The sequence below is a fragment of the Microtus pennsylvanicus genome, chromosome 1 (assembly GCF_037038515.1).
Source record: "Microtus pennsylvanicus isolate mMicPen1 chromosome 1, mMicPen1.hap1, whole genome shotgun sequence".
NCBI lineage: Eukaryota > Metazoa > Chordata > Mammalia > Rodentia > Cricetidae > Microtus > Microtus pennsylvanicus.
This window is the reverse complement of record NC_134579.1, coordinates 121,640,986-121,656,496: the sequence shown is the minus strand read 5'-3', so window position 1 is coordinate 121,656,496 and position 15,511 is coordinate 121,640,986.

Sequence of the window (15,511 nt, the reverse complement as noted above, 5' to 3'; positions counted from 1 at the left end):
CTGTCCTTTCTCCCCACCTTCTCTCCCCTCTGCCTACATTGCTCTCTCTTCCTGTCCTTCCGTCTCTCAGCCCCAGCCCAGTCCCACCCGCTCTGCCTCTCCATCTTCACCCTTGCTTCTCATCTATCTCCTTGAACTTGACAGAGCCTCTTTGTCTTGCCTCTTCCTGTCTGTCTGTCTCTATGGGTTTTCCTTCGGTCTCTCTAGCTCCTAGTCAGCCACCCTTTCTGTCACTGTTTCTTCATTTCCATGCTGATCCCTGGTCCTCTCCAGGGCCCTGCCTCTTTGCCTCCTGTCCACATCCAACCCCTTTTCTGGGATTTTTCCTAATCTCCCTTCCTGAATTCTCAATGGCACAGCCTCAGACCGGGGTCTCTGGGCTCCAGGAAACCATCCAGCGACTTCATAGGCCCACAACTCAGGAATGAGGCCAGCAGTCATTTCTTTAAGCAGGCATGAAGTTCCCATCACATAGCCTGCCCGCTGCTTCCCCTCCACAGCTCCCTCCCAGCCACAAAGCCCGCCCCCCCAACTTCCTGCTTCAGCAGCCACACAAGGCTTCATTCTAATCCTCCTATTTGTCTGCTTAGTGTCTTTCCAAGGAGGAAAGGAGGAGCGGAAAAGTAGGTTTTCTTTCATTTTCTTTGCCCTCCTCCCCCCTCCTTCCTCCAGATATCTCCCTGGGGGCACTGCCTGGAACGGAGCAACAAATATTTACTAATTCCATTAAAAGAAGGTTTTCCCTTTTTCTTGTTTCCTTCCCCAGTGAATATTTGAGGCCCCAAGTTCATGGAAAGCCTCCTCCCCCACACCTCCTTCCCCTTCTCTGCCCTACACACCCCGGACTTATATATAGCTCTCGCTGTACCATTTCCCCAATTTTTTTTTCTTTTGGAGTTCAAGACAAGTTGAAGGGTCAAAAAGGCAAAGGGTGTTCTAGAAGTTTAGCAGACGGCTTTTGGTACACGGCAAAGCGAGAGAGGGAGAGACAAGCAAGAGGAAAGCAGCGAGGAGGCCGGAGTCTGGCTCACATTAGCTGGGAAGTTCCAGCCATTGATCCAACCTGGAATTATAGCTTTAAAAAAAAATCGCCAACCATGGTTTATTCATGAGGCCATGTCTTTTTTCTTCTTCTTAAATAGCAACGAAAAGTTGCAGTTTAGTTCCCCAAAGTGGTGAGGTCCACCCTCTCTTTCTCTGGGGGTCTCTCAGGAAGTAATTGGGAGACAGAGTCAAAGGGTGAAAGGGCTAGATTCCCAAGAGAGGAAGTCGAAGTGCCTGAGGGCCAGACTCCTCTGGGGACCTCTGGGGAGCATCATCCCTGCCCCTTCCCGTTTCTGATGGGGCCAGGTGTTCTTCAGTCGGCAGTGATCTCTTCCCAACCCGGCTTCCATCTGCTGGTGGATGCTCCAGTGAACAGAAAGTCTCTCATCTCTTCATATTTAGGGGACCCTGATTCAAGGACAGCTTTGTTTTAAGGTTTGAGTAGGTGGTGTGTGTGTGTGTGCGCGCGCGCGCGTGCGCTCGGGCGCACGTATGGAGTCTGGAGGTCAGTGATGTGTTTTCCTCATTCTCCACCTTAGTTTCAGAGATAAGGTCTCTCGCTGAAATTGGAATTGACTGATTTGACTAGGTTTGCTGGCCAGCGAGCCCCAGGACTTCACCTGTCTGTCTCCACTTGCCCAGTGCTGGCATATCAGATATGAGCCATCAATCATATGGATGCTGGGGATAGAACTCAGGGCCTTATGCTTGCTCAGCAGGCATTTTACAGACTGGGCTCTTTGCTCTACCAGCTTCTCCTTCTCTCTGCACCCTGATTATTTCAGGGTGAGTGTCAGTTGCAGGTTGCTGGGTGTTGGTCACCCTCCTGCTCTGTGTGGAGTAGTAAGAGAGATGGTGTCCCTCAGGCTCAGGACCCATGGATGACAGCTGGAGCCATGCCTTATCACATAGCAAACTTGCTTGGCGCTCTTTTTATGAAAATAGATAGGAGCCTTTCAAGGAAGGCCAGGGCATCTAAGTTTCTATTGTGCTAAGTTAAAACTCCAGTGGAGAATAAGTAGATGAAGAATCAGGCTGCTAAGCAAAGCCAGGGAGGATAGAGCTTGCTCTGTAGATTAAGGATGAACAAGGTGTGGGGAGGAAAAGGGCCAAGAGAATGTGCTGTGTGGATGGAGGAGGACCAAAGGACCAATGTGGAGGGGCAGGGTGTGTGTGTGTGTTGTGTGTGTATATATGTGTGGATGCTGTGTGGATGAAGGAGGAACCAAGATGTGTATGGCAGGGTGTTTTGGGGTGTGTGTGTGTGGATGGCAGGGTGTGTTGGTGTGTGTGTGTGGATAGCAGGGTGTGTTGGTGTGTGTGTGTGTGGATAGCAGGGTGTGTTGGTGTGTGTGTGTGTGGGTGGCAGGGTGTGTTGGTGTGTGTGTGTGTGTATGGCAGGGTGTGTTGGTGTGTGTGTGTGGATGGCAGGGTGTGTTGGAATGTGTGTGTGGGTGGCAGGGTGTGTTGTTGTGTGTGTGTGGATAGCAGGGTGTGTTGGTGTGTGTGTGTGGATGGCAGGGTGTGTTGTTGTGTGTGTGTGTATGGCAGGGTGTGTTGGTGTGTGTGTGTGTGGATGGCAGGGTGTGTGTGTGTGTGTGGATGGCAGGGTGTGTGTGTGTGTGTGTGTGGATGGCAGGGTGTGTGTGTGTGTGTGGATGGCAGGGTGTGTGTGTGTGTGTGGATGGCAGGGTGTGTGTGTGTGTGTGTGTGGATGGCAGGGTGTGTGTGTGTGTGTGTGTGGATGGCAGGGTGTGTTGGTGTGTGTGTGTGGATGGCAGGGTGTGTGTGTGTGTGTGGATGGCAGGGTGTGTGTGTGTGTGTGGATGGCAGGGTGTGTGTGTGTGTGTGGATGGCAGGGTGTGTGTGTGTGTGTGTATGGCAGGGTGTGTTGGTGTGTGTGTGTGTGGATGGCAGGGTGTGTGTGTGTGTGTGGATGGCAGGGTGTGTGTGTGTGTGTGGATGGCAGGGTGTGTGTGTGTGTGTGTGTGTGTGTGGATGGCAGGGTGTGTGTGTGTGTGTGTGTGGATGGCAGGGTGTGTTGGTGTGTGTGTGTGGATGGCAGGGTGTGTTGGTGTGTGTGTGTGTGTGGATGGCAGGGTGTGTTGTTGTGTGTGTGTGTGGATAGCAGGGTGTGTGTGGATAGCAGGGTGTGTTGGTGTGTGTGGATGGCAGGGTGTGTTGTTGTGTGTGTGTGTGTGTGTGTGTGGATGGCAGGGTGTGTTGGTGTGTGTGGATGGCAGGGTGTGTTGGTGTGTGTGTATGTGGATGGCAGGGTGTGTGTGTGTGTGTGTGTGTGGATGGCAGGGTGTGTTGGGGTGTGTGTGTGGATGAAAGATGAACAGGAAGCACAGAGAGGGTGCACCGGATCTCCTCTGCTGGGAGCAGGGGGAAGAGCCTGCTGTTTTTCCTTGAGCCTGATCAGTGGTTTCTAATAGTGTTGAGCTTTCTCAGGAGGTGTTTTCTGAGGATGGGAAAACATACACCAAAGCTCTACAATGAGACTTTTAAAACATGAACCTATTTTCTTTGCTTCTATTTTCCAGATGAAGAAATTAGGGCTAAGAGGGGGGAAGAAATCACCGAGGGCTGTCCAAGGTCAGCTGGCATCTGGACTTCCATCTGTTGAGCTGTGATACACGGAGAATCTTTACTAACAGAGCTGTTGTCTGCACGGTACCACCAAGAAAAGGAAAGGATTTACAGGGATGGGGTGGGGTGGACTGAGGCTAGGAGAAGTTAGAAGTGGCTGAAAGGATCATCCTGATCAAAGAGAAGTTGTGTGAGATCGGGGTTGTGTGAGCAGAGGCAGCAGAAGCAGCAGCAGCAGCAGCATCTGCCTTCCTCCACTTGCAAATGCTGATGTGCAGTTGAAGGAAGATTGGGGAACAGAGGGAGTATGCGCACCATACACGCATCTGTCCTAGCTTCGTTTCTGGTGCTGTGACAAAAAGTCCTGACAGAAAGCAACTTAGAGAAGAAAAGGTTTTCTTTTAGCTTACACTTCTGGGGAAGTCAAGGCCGCTGGGACTTAGAGGAGCTGATCACAGAGCACGTCCACAGTCAAGAGCAGAGAGGAACAAGCTTATTGGTTTTCTGCTCGCACACAGTTAAGAACTTCCTGATTAGGGAATGGTGCTGCCCATAGTGGCAGAGTTTTTGCACATCAGTAGACTTACTTAAGACAGCCCCTCCCCTAGAAGCCAACCCCATGTAGATAAGCCCTCACTGAGACTCTTCCCAAGGGAGTCTAGATCCAGTCAAACTAATAATTAAAGATAACTTCCACACTGTGTCCCATTTAGGCATGGATGCTCATGCACCCGAATGCAGGCTCACAACCCTTCTGCACAGATAGGTACACATGGACCTAAGGGATTTTGTAGACTCTACGTTCATGAGACATATCTCTGCCATCCCGCTTGAAGATTCTTGCTGGGGATCTATTCGGCTTTTTCTAGAGGAAATGAGTGCAAAGGGGACCCATCCTACTGGAAAATGAAAGGAAGCTTCTTCATTCAGAGAGAAATTCTCAATAGTTTGTTGCTATTCTGGAAGTTTCTAGATGGAAAAAAAACTATTGAATGGGGTCTGTGCCTTGGCTGTTTTTCAAGCAAACAGCTATTATGCCTTGACAGCAGAATCCATTGTCCCTTGACAGAGTTATGCATTTCTTAATTTGTTAAGGAGTGTCTTTGCTGATGGTACTGGAATATTCTAGATTCTTGGAGGGTAGCCTGGGCAAAATGATGTTGAGTTTCAGTCTCTGGTCCCCACCGTAAGATACCCAACAGTTTTTCTTTTTTTTATATAAATTTATTTATTTATTAAAGATTTCTGTCTCTTCCCCGCCACCCAATTCCCTCCCCTCCCCCAATCAAGTCCCCCTCCCTCGTCAGCCCAAAGAGCAATCAGGGTTCCTGTGGGAAGTTCAAGGAACCCCCACCTCCATCCAGGTCTAGTAAGGTGAGCATCCAAACTGCCTAGGCTCCCACAAAGCCAGTACGTGCAGTAGGATCAGAAACCCATTGCCATTGTTCTTGAGTTCTCAGTAGTCCTCATTGTCCGCTATGTTCAGCGAGTCCGGTTTTATCCCAGGCTTTTTCAGACCCAGGTCAGTTGTCCTTGGTGAGTTCCTAATAGAACATCCCCATTGTCTCAGTGTGTGGGTGTTCCCCTTGCGGTCCTGAGTTCCTTGCTTGTGCTCTCTCTCCTTCTGCTCCTGATTTGGACCTTGAGATTTCTGTCCTGTGCTCCAATGTGGGTCTCTGTCTCTGTCTCCTTTCATCGCCTGATGAAGGTTAATATTCAGGAGGATGCCTATATGTTTTTCTTTGGGTTCTCCTTATTTAGCTTCTCTAGGATCACTAATTATAGGCTCAATGTCCTTTGTTTATGGCTAGAAACTAAATATGAGTGAGTACATCCCATGCTCCTCTTTTTGGGTCTGGCTTACCTCACTCAGGATAGTGTTTTCTATTTCTATCCATTTGCATGCAAAATTCGAGAAGTTCTTGTTTTTTACTGCTGAGTAGTACTCTAAAATGTATATATTCCACACTTTCTTCATCCATTCTTCCATTGAAGGGCATCTAGGTTGTTTCCAGGTTCTGGCTATTACAAACAATCCTGCTATGAACATAGTAGAGCATATACTTTTGTTGTATGAAAAGGCCTCTCTTGGGTATATTCCCAAGAGTGGTATTGCTGGGTCCAGGGGTAGGTTGATCCCGAATTTCCTGAGAAACCACCAACTGCTTTCCAAAGTGGTTGCACAAGTTTGCATTCCCACCAACAATGGATGAGTGTACCCCTTTCTCCACAATCTCTCCAGCAAAGGCTGTCATTGGTGTTTTTGATTTTAGCCATTCTAACAGGTGTAAGATGGTATTTTAAAGTTGTCTTGATTTGCATTTCCCTGATCGCTAAGGAAGTTGAACATGACCTTAAGTGTCTCTTGGCCATTTGAACTTCTTCTGTTGAGAATTCTCTGTTCGGCTCAGTGCCCCATTTTATAATTGGGTTGATTAGCCTTTTATGGTCTAGTTTCTTGAGTTCTTTATATATTTTGGAGATCAGACCTTTGTCAGTTGCGGGGTTGGTGAAGATCTTCTCCCAGTAAGTGTGTTGCCTTTGTGTCTTAGCGACAGTGTCCTTTGCATTACAGAAGCTTCTCAGTCTCAGGAGGTCCCATTTATTCAATGAGGTCCTTAATGTCTGTGCTGCTGGGGTTATACGTAGGAAGTGGACTCCTGTGCCCAAGTGTTGTAGAGTACTTCCCACTTTCTCTTCTATCAGGTTCAGTGTGTTCGGACTGATATTGAGTTCTTTAATCCATTTGGACTTGAGTTTTGTGCATGGTGATAGATATGGATCTATTTTCATTCTTCTACAGGTTGACATCCAGTTTTGCCAGCACAATTTGTTGAAGATGCTCTCTCTTTTTTTTCATTGTATACTTTTAGCTCCTTTATCGAAAATCAGATGTTCATAGGTTTGTGGGTTAATGTCAGGGTCTTCTATTCGATTCCATTGGTCGACTTCTCTGTTCTTATGCCAATACCAAGCTGTTTTCAATACCCCAACAGTTTTTCCATACAATCCTTTGGCATTTATACATTACTTAAAATATCTCATTACATTTATTTCTTTATGCACCCATGCAGGCCCAGTGCACCCGTGAAAGATGGCAGCTTGCAAGAGGTGGTTCTCTCTTTTCCACTATGTGGGTCCTAGGGATGGAACTAGGTCCTCAGTCTGAGTGGCAGTCACCCCTGCCTGGATAGCCATCTCACTGGAGATAGAAGCTCTTCTCTGTCCTCTAGTAACCTCAACACACTGATTGGGATGACAACATCTTGCATGACCTTGTGGGTGACAGTCTGAATGAACAAATGGGGAAAGTGAGATTTCAGAATAGAAGATAAAACTCAAAGTCCTGCCGGGCGGTGGTGGCGCACGCCTTTAATCCCAGCTCTTGGAGAGGCAGAGGCAGGTGGATCTTTGTGAGTTTGAGGTCAGCCTGGTCTATGAGAGCTAGTTCCAGGAAAGATCCCAAAGTTACAGAGAAACCCTGTTTCTAAAAACCAACTAAGCAACCAACCAACCAACTGAAACGAAAAAACCTTGAAATCCTGGGCATGTGAGAACCTGGTCTTGAATTTGAATGTTTTACTCGCTCAGTTCTGGTCAAATCCCTTTTCCACAGCTTCTCCCTCTTGAGCCACTTCAGGGTAGACACAGGTGATCTTGAGAAGTAAGGCCAATGGGAAGCCAAGGGATGGGGGAGAGCTATACCAAACCTACTCCTATATTAAAGCCCCACCACCAACATCCCCAAGCCATAAAGATTTGGAGCGATGGTCTAGCTTCTCGGAGCTTCAGATTTCCTATCAGTAGATGGGGTTTTTATTAGTCAGCCCTCAAATCATACAGTGCACCCATTCAGTGCATAGTGACTACTGTTTCTATGGTTACTGGGATTATTATTAGATGCAGCAGGAAACCCTCCTCTTGTAGAGCTTCCGGCTTCTACATGTGCCCCTCCCACAAAGAGCCACTCACAGACTGACCCTCCCCTCCCTAGCATGAACCGATCTTGGTGTTGGGGTATACGGGTCTGAGAGACATTTTGAACCAAAGCCTCTTGATCTGAGTTTCAGGTGGAGACATTAAGATGTAGAGAAACCAAGGAACTTGTTTCTTTGAACATTTCCCAATGGAGCAATTTTGAAGCCAGGTAACCAGAATGTTAGGATTGGATAGAGGAGAAGATGCCCCCATGATGAGCTTTTCTCTCTTCCCACTGTTTGAGGCTTGCCTGTCCTCTGAAGAGCAGACACAGCACAGATCCAAGGACGCTGAAGGGTTAAACTCCAATCCTCTGCAGCTGGCTTCAGCAAGCTTCCTGGGCTCTGAATTTCATTTACAAAACAAACAAACAAGAAGCTCTTTAATAATTCCCAGGCCCCCTGCTTTGTGGCTGAGAAGCCCAACTTCCAAAGATCTTTAATTGCTGAGCTGTTGATGATGAGAAACTCAAGGCTGTTTCCTTTCATGGTGACTGAAAGCTTTATGTAGCATCCATCCACCCACCCATCAACCCACCCACCCACCATTCCACCCACCCACCCATCCATCCACCATCCACCCACCCATTCACCTACCCACCCATCCACCCATCATTCCACCCACCCATCCACACACCCACCCACCCATCCATCCACCCACCCATCCACCCACCCACCCATCCATCCACCCATTCACCCACCAATCCACCCATCCATCCATCCACCCACCCACCCACCCATCCATCTACCCACCCACCCACCCACCCATCCACCCATCCATCCACCCACCCACCCATCCCACCCATCCATCCACCCACCCACCCATCTCACCCATCCATCTATCTATCCACCCTTCCTTTGTTCACTCACTAAGTGCCTTCTGGGAACCTTCTCTGTGCCTTCCTCAATAAGCACAGTCTCCGAGGTGGCTTACTGAAAAATACTAACCCTTTTTCTCATCCAGTTAAAGGCGGTCTCTGAAGCCTTTTTGAGAAGGCCATTCATTCCCTTCAGAAGGGCTTAGTCATTAACCAGCTGAGTGGAGACACTCAGTCCTGTCTCTTCCTTGGTAGAGTCAGGTTGGCTTCTTCCTTGGAGCTTCTCTGGGAATGCTGGCTCAACTCCCTATGGCTAAAAAGTTCAACTTCCCATGGCTAAAAAGCACAAACTCCCCCATGGCTAGAAGGCTCAGTGCCCCATGGTTTGAAGTCTCAACTCCCCAAGGCTAGGATAGGTGGTTATACCCACTACTAAAAAATACCATCACCAGTTGGGTGGTGGTGGCGCACACCTTTAATCCAAGTACCCGGGAGGCAGAAGCAGGAGGATCTCTGTGAGTTCAAGGCCAGCCTGGTCTACAAGAGCTAGTTCCAGGACAGGCTCCAAAGCTACATAGAAACCCTGTCTCAAAAAAAAAAAATCACTTAGAGATTAAGCTTGAACTCATGAACTTTAAGGGAACACAAGCATTCAGCTTATATCATCTACGAGAACTTAACCCCCGCAATAGGCCTTTCATTTAGATTATACTGAATTTTTATATGTATGAGTGTTTTGCTTGCATGTGTGTATGCTCATCACATGCTTACAGAGGTTAGGAGAAGGCACTGAAAATTTCTATCAAATGGTGTCCACACAAGACTTTGATAATGGCAGACTCCTATGCCTGATATCTATCCCCTGTGTGAGTTACTTCCGTATTGCTGTGAACACAATACTGGTAGAAAAGACTTCAGGAAAGATTTACTTCTGCCTGTGGTTTCAGAAGATTTCAGTTCATCACGGCAAAGAAGTTATGTAAGCAGAGGCTGGAAGTTTGTTTTCCGGCTGCTCAGACTTACATAGTCGCACAGAAACTATATTAATTACAATACTGTTTGGTCAATGGCTCAGGCATATTTCTAGCTAACTCTTACATCTTAAATTAACCCATTTTTATTAATGTCATTAGAATGCAAGGATTCACCATCTTTACCTGAGACAGCTTTGGGATTCTTTTAACCTCATGCCAGCAAGTGACAGGCATATCCAATATCAACTCTCATCTCTGCCAGATGATAAAATACTTTTTGCCATAGCCTGAAGGGTGTGCCTTGTCCTTACCCTGCATTCCTGGACTGGTCAGAGGAGATCTAAAATGGAGAAAAGGTTTAAAAATAACTTCGAGGCATTTTTCTTACTCATGAAACCTAGTGTGTGTGTGTATACATGTTCACATATGTGTGCATGTACATGTGTGTGTATATATATGGGCCAGAGATCAAAATCAGGGGTCTTCCTCAATCTCTCTCCTATCTGTATTTTGAGTCAGGGTCTCTCAGTGAATGAATAGCTCACCAGTTCTGTTAGGCCGACTGGCCAGTGCCTCAGGAATCCTACTGTCTCCATCTCTCCAAAGCCCAAGCGACAGGAGCCCAGCAGCAGGCCCCACCATTTTACAGCAATGCTGGCAACCAGGCGCAGGTCTTCCTGCTTTCACAGCAAGCACTTCACCCCCTAGCCAGCTCCCAGTCCTAGGTTACCATCCATTAAAGACAACTTTGTTCATGGTGTCCAGATATCTGAGTAGACGATATACTCCAGCAAAGTAGCCTGTCACCCCTTTCCAATATAATAAGGGTTTGCACCCACCTTTTGCTCTGTGTCCCTTCCTGGAGCCTGGCTAAGTATGTTGGATGCCCCAGGAGTCCCAGAGACAGGCAGGATCTGGAAGACATCCAGGGGATCCATAAGTCAACTTGGTGGCTTAGGCGAGGGGACATTGCCTTGGTTTCGACGTTTCGACAGGTGGCCCAAGTGAATCTAGGAGCTGGGGAGCTGATCTGGGAGACGGGCTCAGTTTAAGTAGCCACTCCCTGGCTGCCCACACTCTGAGGGGCCCAGGGCTGTGCCTTGCATAAAACCCAGAAATCTGAGCTTCCCAGTTGTACATGCTTGTTATACTTCAGGAATTTAAAGTGACCTTACATATCACAACTGTCCTTTCCATGACCCAAGAAGCCCTTGGGGTCTCCTGAAGCCCTAGCCAAGAATTCCCTGATCCCTGCTTAACCGTGGGGCTCTCTGTACCCGAGGTTGGCTCTATGTCCCAGCAAGTCAGGATGGAGGAGATGTCATGAGTTTGAACATCGACACAAAGCAGCCAAGGTCCCAGGTACACGGAGTAGACAATCAGGCTAAGTGTGCTGGGTCTCCTCTTAAAGATGCAATAACCAGCATTCAGAGGTCACACCTCTTGTCATGACCAGGTATTTCCAGGAAGTGAGAGGATAAAGATTTTATCCCTAGCACCCAGAGCCCCAAAGCCCCAGCCACCTTGGAAGCAGATCATCCTTCAGAATTGGAAGAAAATCTGTTGTCTGAGATGATCTTGGAATTTAGCCCTCACAAACGTCCAGCCCTGGGAGGGCAGGCTTCGCAGGTTCCAGCTAGGAGCCCGCTGGTGCCAAGCCTCCCGTGATGTGGCCCACACCATATGGGGCCTAGAATCCATCCCAGCCTTTGGCAGGGAGCCTGGCCTAGAAATAACCCCCGAAGACTACGTTTTGATCAGAAAAACTGCAGCTGGTTTTCAAAGTCATCGTCGGAATTTTTAATTTTATTTTATTTTGAGGCTACCTCCGTGCCTCCTCCCTCACCCCCACTTGCCTTTCATCAGGCCCTCTAATTTCCTTGGTGTTCTGGACGTTTGCATAGGTGTGCGGCACGTGTTTGGAGAGATATTGGGAAGCAAGGAGGGGTTAGCACACCTCATTTGGCCAAGCAAGAAACGGGGCCTCAAGAAGAAAAAAAAAGCCCCAGTAAATGCAGTTAAAAACCTCAAGTCAAGTTAAGTGCATAAACAGCTGTGGCCTCGTCACAGAGTCTCAAGGCTACAAGCGGGGGAAGAAGCAGGAGGACAAAAGAGTTCTGAACATTCTGGAAAACAAACAAACCTTCTTGTCCCCAAAGTGCAAGCGGTTGCTGGAGGGGGAGGGGGAAGACCAAGCGGACACCCTTGACACCAGAGCCTCCGGTCGGTCAGCTAGGTCTGCTTTGACTTGGCTCCCGGGTGAGATCCGGAGGCCTCTGAGAACTCCATCGTTCATTTTCCAAGCGATTCACCAGATACCCCTCGCGCTAGAGCCAAAATTCTTAAAAGTCAGCCACATTTGAATTCTCCAAAGTGAAGCCACATTTTAGGTTGGGGCTTGGAAGGGGTTTGGAGCACAGCCACCCTGGAATTTTTAGAAAACAGTGAATCCATTTTTGAGGTTTAAAGAATCCTAGAATTCAGAGGCTGGGCTCAGCCTGGGAAGGAAACTGGTTTTGCATCCGACTGAACCAGCCGGCCCCCACCCCACCTCCCACACTTTGGCACAAGCTTCTGAGCCATGTGCAGAGAGGTCCAAGCCCATTCTTGTGTGTGACTTCTGCAGCGGAGCCACAGAGGGCCAGACTCCTGCTTACAGCAAGGAAACCTTTGGGTGGCATAACCGGGGGCCAGGGGGTGACTCAGTAAAGCGTTTGCCTTGCAAGCAGAAGGATGTGAGCTTGATCCCAGAAGCAATGCTTAAAAACTGGACATGATAGTGCATACTAATCCCAGCACTTGGGAAGAAGAGGCAGGTGGATCTCTGGGAGTTCAAGGCTAGCCTGGTCTACAGGGTGAGTTTCAGGCCAGTCAGGTCTGTGTATAGAGACCCTGTCCAAAACAAACAAACAAAAACCTCAGCATGGTGGTATACTTATAACCCACGCTGGGAAGCTGAAGGCAGGAGAATCCAACGGGCTAGGCCAGTGAGAGACCTGCTTAAAAAACAAAAAACAAAACAAAACAAAGAAAGTGGACATCTCCCAAGGAATGATCCCCAAATCTCTCTTGAGGAATGACCCCAATATTAACCCCTAATCTCTGTGTGCATATGAACACACACGGGCATGTACACATAAGATCTCATAATGCCCCATACAATGTTTCTTTACTTTTCTCTTTCCCCCTTCTTGCCCTAGGATGGCAGCTTTCCTGTGATTGTTTGGAACTGGGAAAAAAAAAGTGTGTGTGTGTGTGTGGGGGGAAGCACAGCCAAGAGCTGGGGTTCTGGAGGTGTCGCTTGTCCTCATGATGCCCCACAGGTGCCTGCTGACTTGTTCCTCACAGTGGATGGTGCAAAGGAGGCTGGCAGGCCAGTTTCTCACTGAGAAATGAGAAAGAAGTTGCTGAAAACTGTAAAAAGGGCAGCCACCACAATGTCTAGATAAAGACATGTCGTGTTAGGCCATAGAGAGATGTTGACTGCCCTAGAGGTTCAAATAACTCCAGAACACAGTCAAAGTGACCCAGTTCCAGTTAACACTTCTAACCATCACCATAGCTGAACCTTGATCCCTCCGGCTGTCAGCTCAGCTTCTATGATCCAGGTTTGGAGAAATGGAGAAGGTTGGGGGTATTGTAGAGACTTGCTCAGCATGAGCAAAACCCTGGTTCTACCCCATCACCATATAACAATGCTCCCCTTCTCAGAAGTCAGGAGGATGGTGTAGGAGGATGTTTAAGGTCTCTGTGACTCCATGGAGAGTTCAAGCCTGGCTTCGGCAGCATCACACACCAACACCCACCTAACCCCAACCCCCTCACACATACACACATATACTACACACTCACCCACGTATACACACATACAAACATACACCCACACAAACACACACATACCCCACACAAGAAAGTATACACACAAAACGCACACACACAAGCACACAAACACACACAGACACTACACACACATACAGACACACCCCACAAAGACAAAACAACAAAACAAGCAAGCAAAGACAAAATGTGGGGATGAGAGAGACAGATGGAGGGAAATTCAATTGTATTGACGTCAATGACCATGCTGGTCACCCATGCAGGAATCCAGTTACTTCCTGGCTGGTTTATTATAAAACATTCAGTTTTATCGGTTGTATAATTTCTTTTAAGGCAAGTAATCTATTTCCTGTCTGTCCTCATACCTCCACTGATCTGTGAGTATGTTACTTAAAGTCCTAGCTCTTGCTACTTTGAAATGTGACCTCATTTGGAACTGGAGCCATTATATAGGGGCACAGGCTACAGAGACTCTACTGCCAATGGAGGCAGGGCTGGGAGGCATGCTGCTGGGAGCCACAGTGTGCAAGCTGTGTGGACCACAGGGGAAGGAGTGTGGCAGATTCAGTCTCTCAGGGGCAGCGTGGCCCAGCCCGCACCAAGGCCGAGGACTCCTGGCCTTTAAAGTCCCTGTTGATTTAAACTGCTCACTCAGCCTTGGATCCTTTCTCTGTTGCTGATCTTTTTCTGATGCAGGGTGGGGAAGACCAGGTCTCTTCATATAGCCCAGACTATTCTTGAGTTCACAATCCCCCTGTCTCAGCCTCCTGAGTACGGAGTCATAGGCGTGTGCTACTCCACCAAGGAGTCCTCGCTTTGTGGGTACCGGGTCCCACTGCAGTGGCTTGTAATTCCGTTACAGCTGTCCCGGGACTAATATAATATCCCTGCAAATAAGGGGGAAAGTCTGGATTAAACATTCAAAATGGCAACATTACAAATGTCAGAGCTCAAAGAAAACTTATACATTCATCTTGTTCACATTTTTCTTCCTATCTGGATTCTGCCGTGACTCTAATCCCTCAAGAAAGCAGGCAGAATGTATATTCCATATGTTGTCAAATAAATTTGGAAAATCCTCCACGACCTCGTCCTAGAGCGTAAAACGTGATGTCAGTATGTGAAAGGAGCTAACAAGGTCTGCAACCAGGAAACCTCTTTCCCCTAAATAGAGACAGCAGGACCCAGAGGTCTCTGGGGATGCTATGCTTGGCACAAAACCCCCATCTCCTTCCCAGAGAACTAGGGCCTGGGCAATGCTGCTTTGGGATGTCTGAGGCCTGGGAGATGCTTCTTTGGGATGTCTGAGGCCTGGAAGATGCTTCTTTGGGATGTCTGAGGCCTGGGAGATGCTTCTTCGAGATGCCTGAGGCCTGGGGGATGCTGCTTTCGGATGTATGATCTCTTCGTTTTACAGGCAGTAGCCAAAGAAGCAGAGGAAGCAGGAGCTCTTCCAGGTTTCCCTATATCCTGTGTTGAATACTGATTATCGTATTGCAAAGAACGTAGTCCTTTATCGAGTACTTCCTGACTAAGTAGGATACCCTTTATGCAAACAGCCCAGCTGTTCTTTTTGGATTCAGGGGCCCGGAGCAGGCCATTCATATAAAAACTACCTGAGTCCTTCTCTAAACAGAGACGTGACAGCTCAGACTTCCAGTGGATGGAAGCCTGTCCTCTGGGGACTCAGCAGGCTTAGGTAGTTACGGAGGCAAGGACCTTGTGACAGTCTGTGTAACAGGGAGGAACCAGATCTCTCATCTCCACCAAGGGAGACACATCCATTGGACTCTCTGTTTTGCATTTTTCACCGCTATGGCGGGATAACTGACAAGTGGGGAGAAAGGAAGCACCCGGGCTTTCAGTTTGAGAAGACAGAGTTTGCCATAGTGAGGAAGTCATGTTGCCAGGAGCATGAGGTAGCTGGTTGGATTGTGTCCACAGCCAGAAAGTGGAGAGCAGACAGACAGGGAACCGGGATATGAAACTTCAAGTGTTGCCACCAGTGAAACACTTTCTCCAGCTAGGCTCTACCTCCCGGAGATTCCATACCTTTCCAGAATGGAGCCATCCCCTGGGGACCACACGTGCAAACACGGGGGCTGTGAGAGACATTTCGAACCTGAACCACACCAGTGACTTTCTGCCAGGCAGGAAAAGGTTCTCACCAGAGCCCATCAGTGCCATCTCTCTGACCTTGGCCAGAATCGGAAGGCATCCATCTGTTGCTCGAGTCAGCTACCTGGGGCACTTTGTCCTGGAGTCCAGG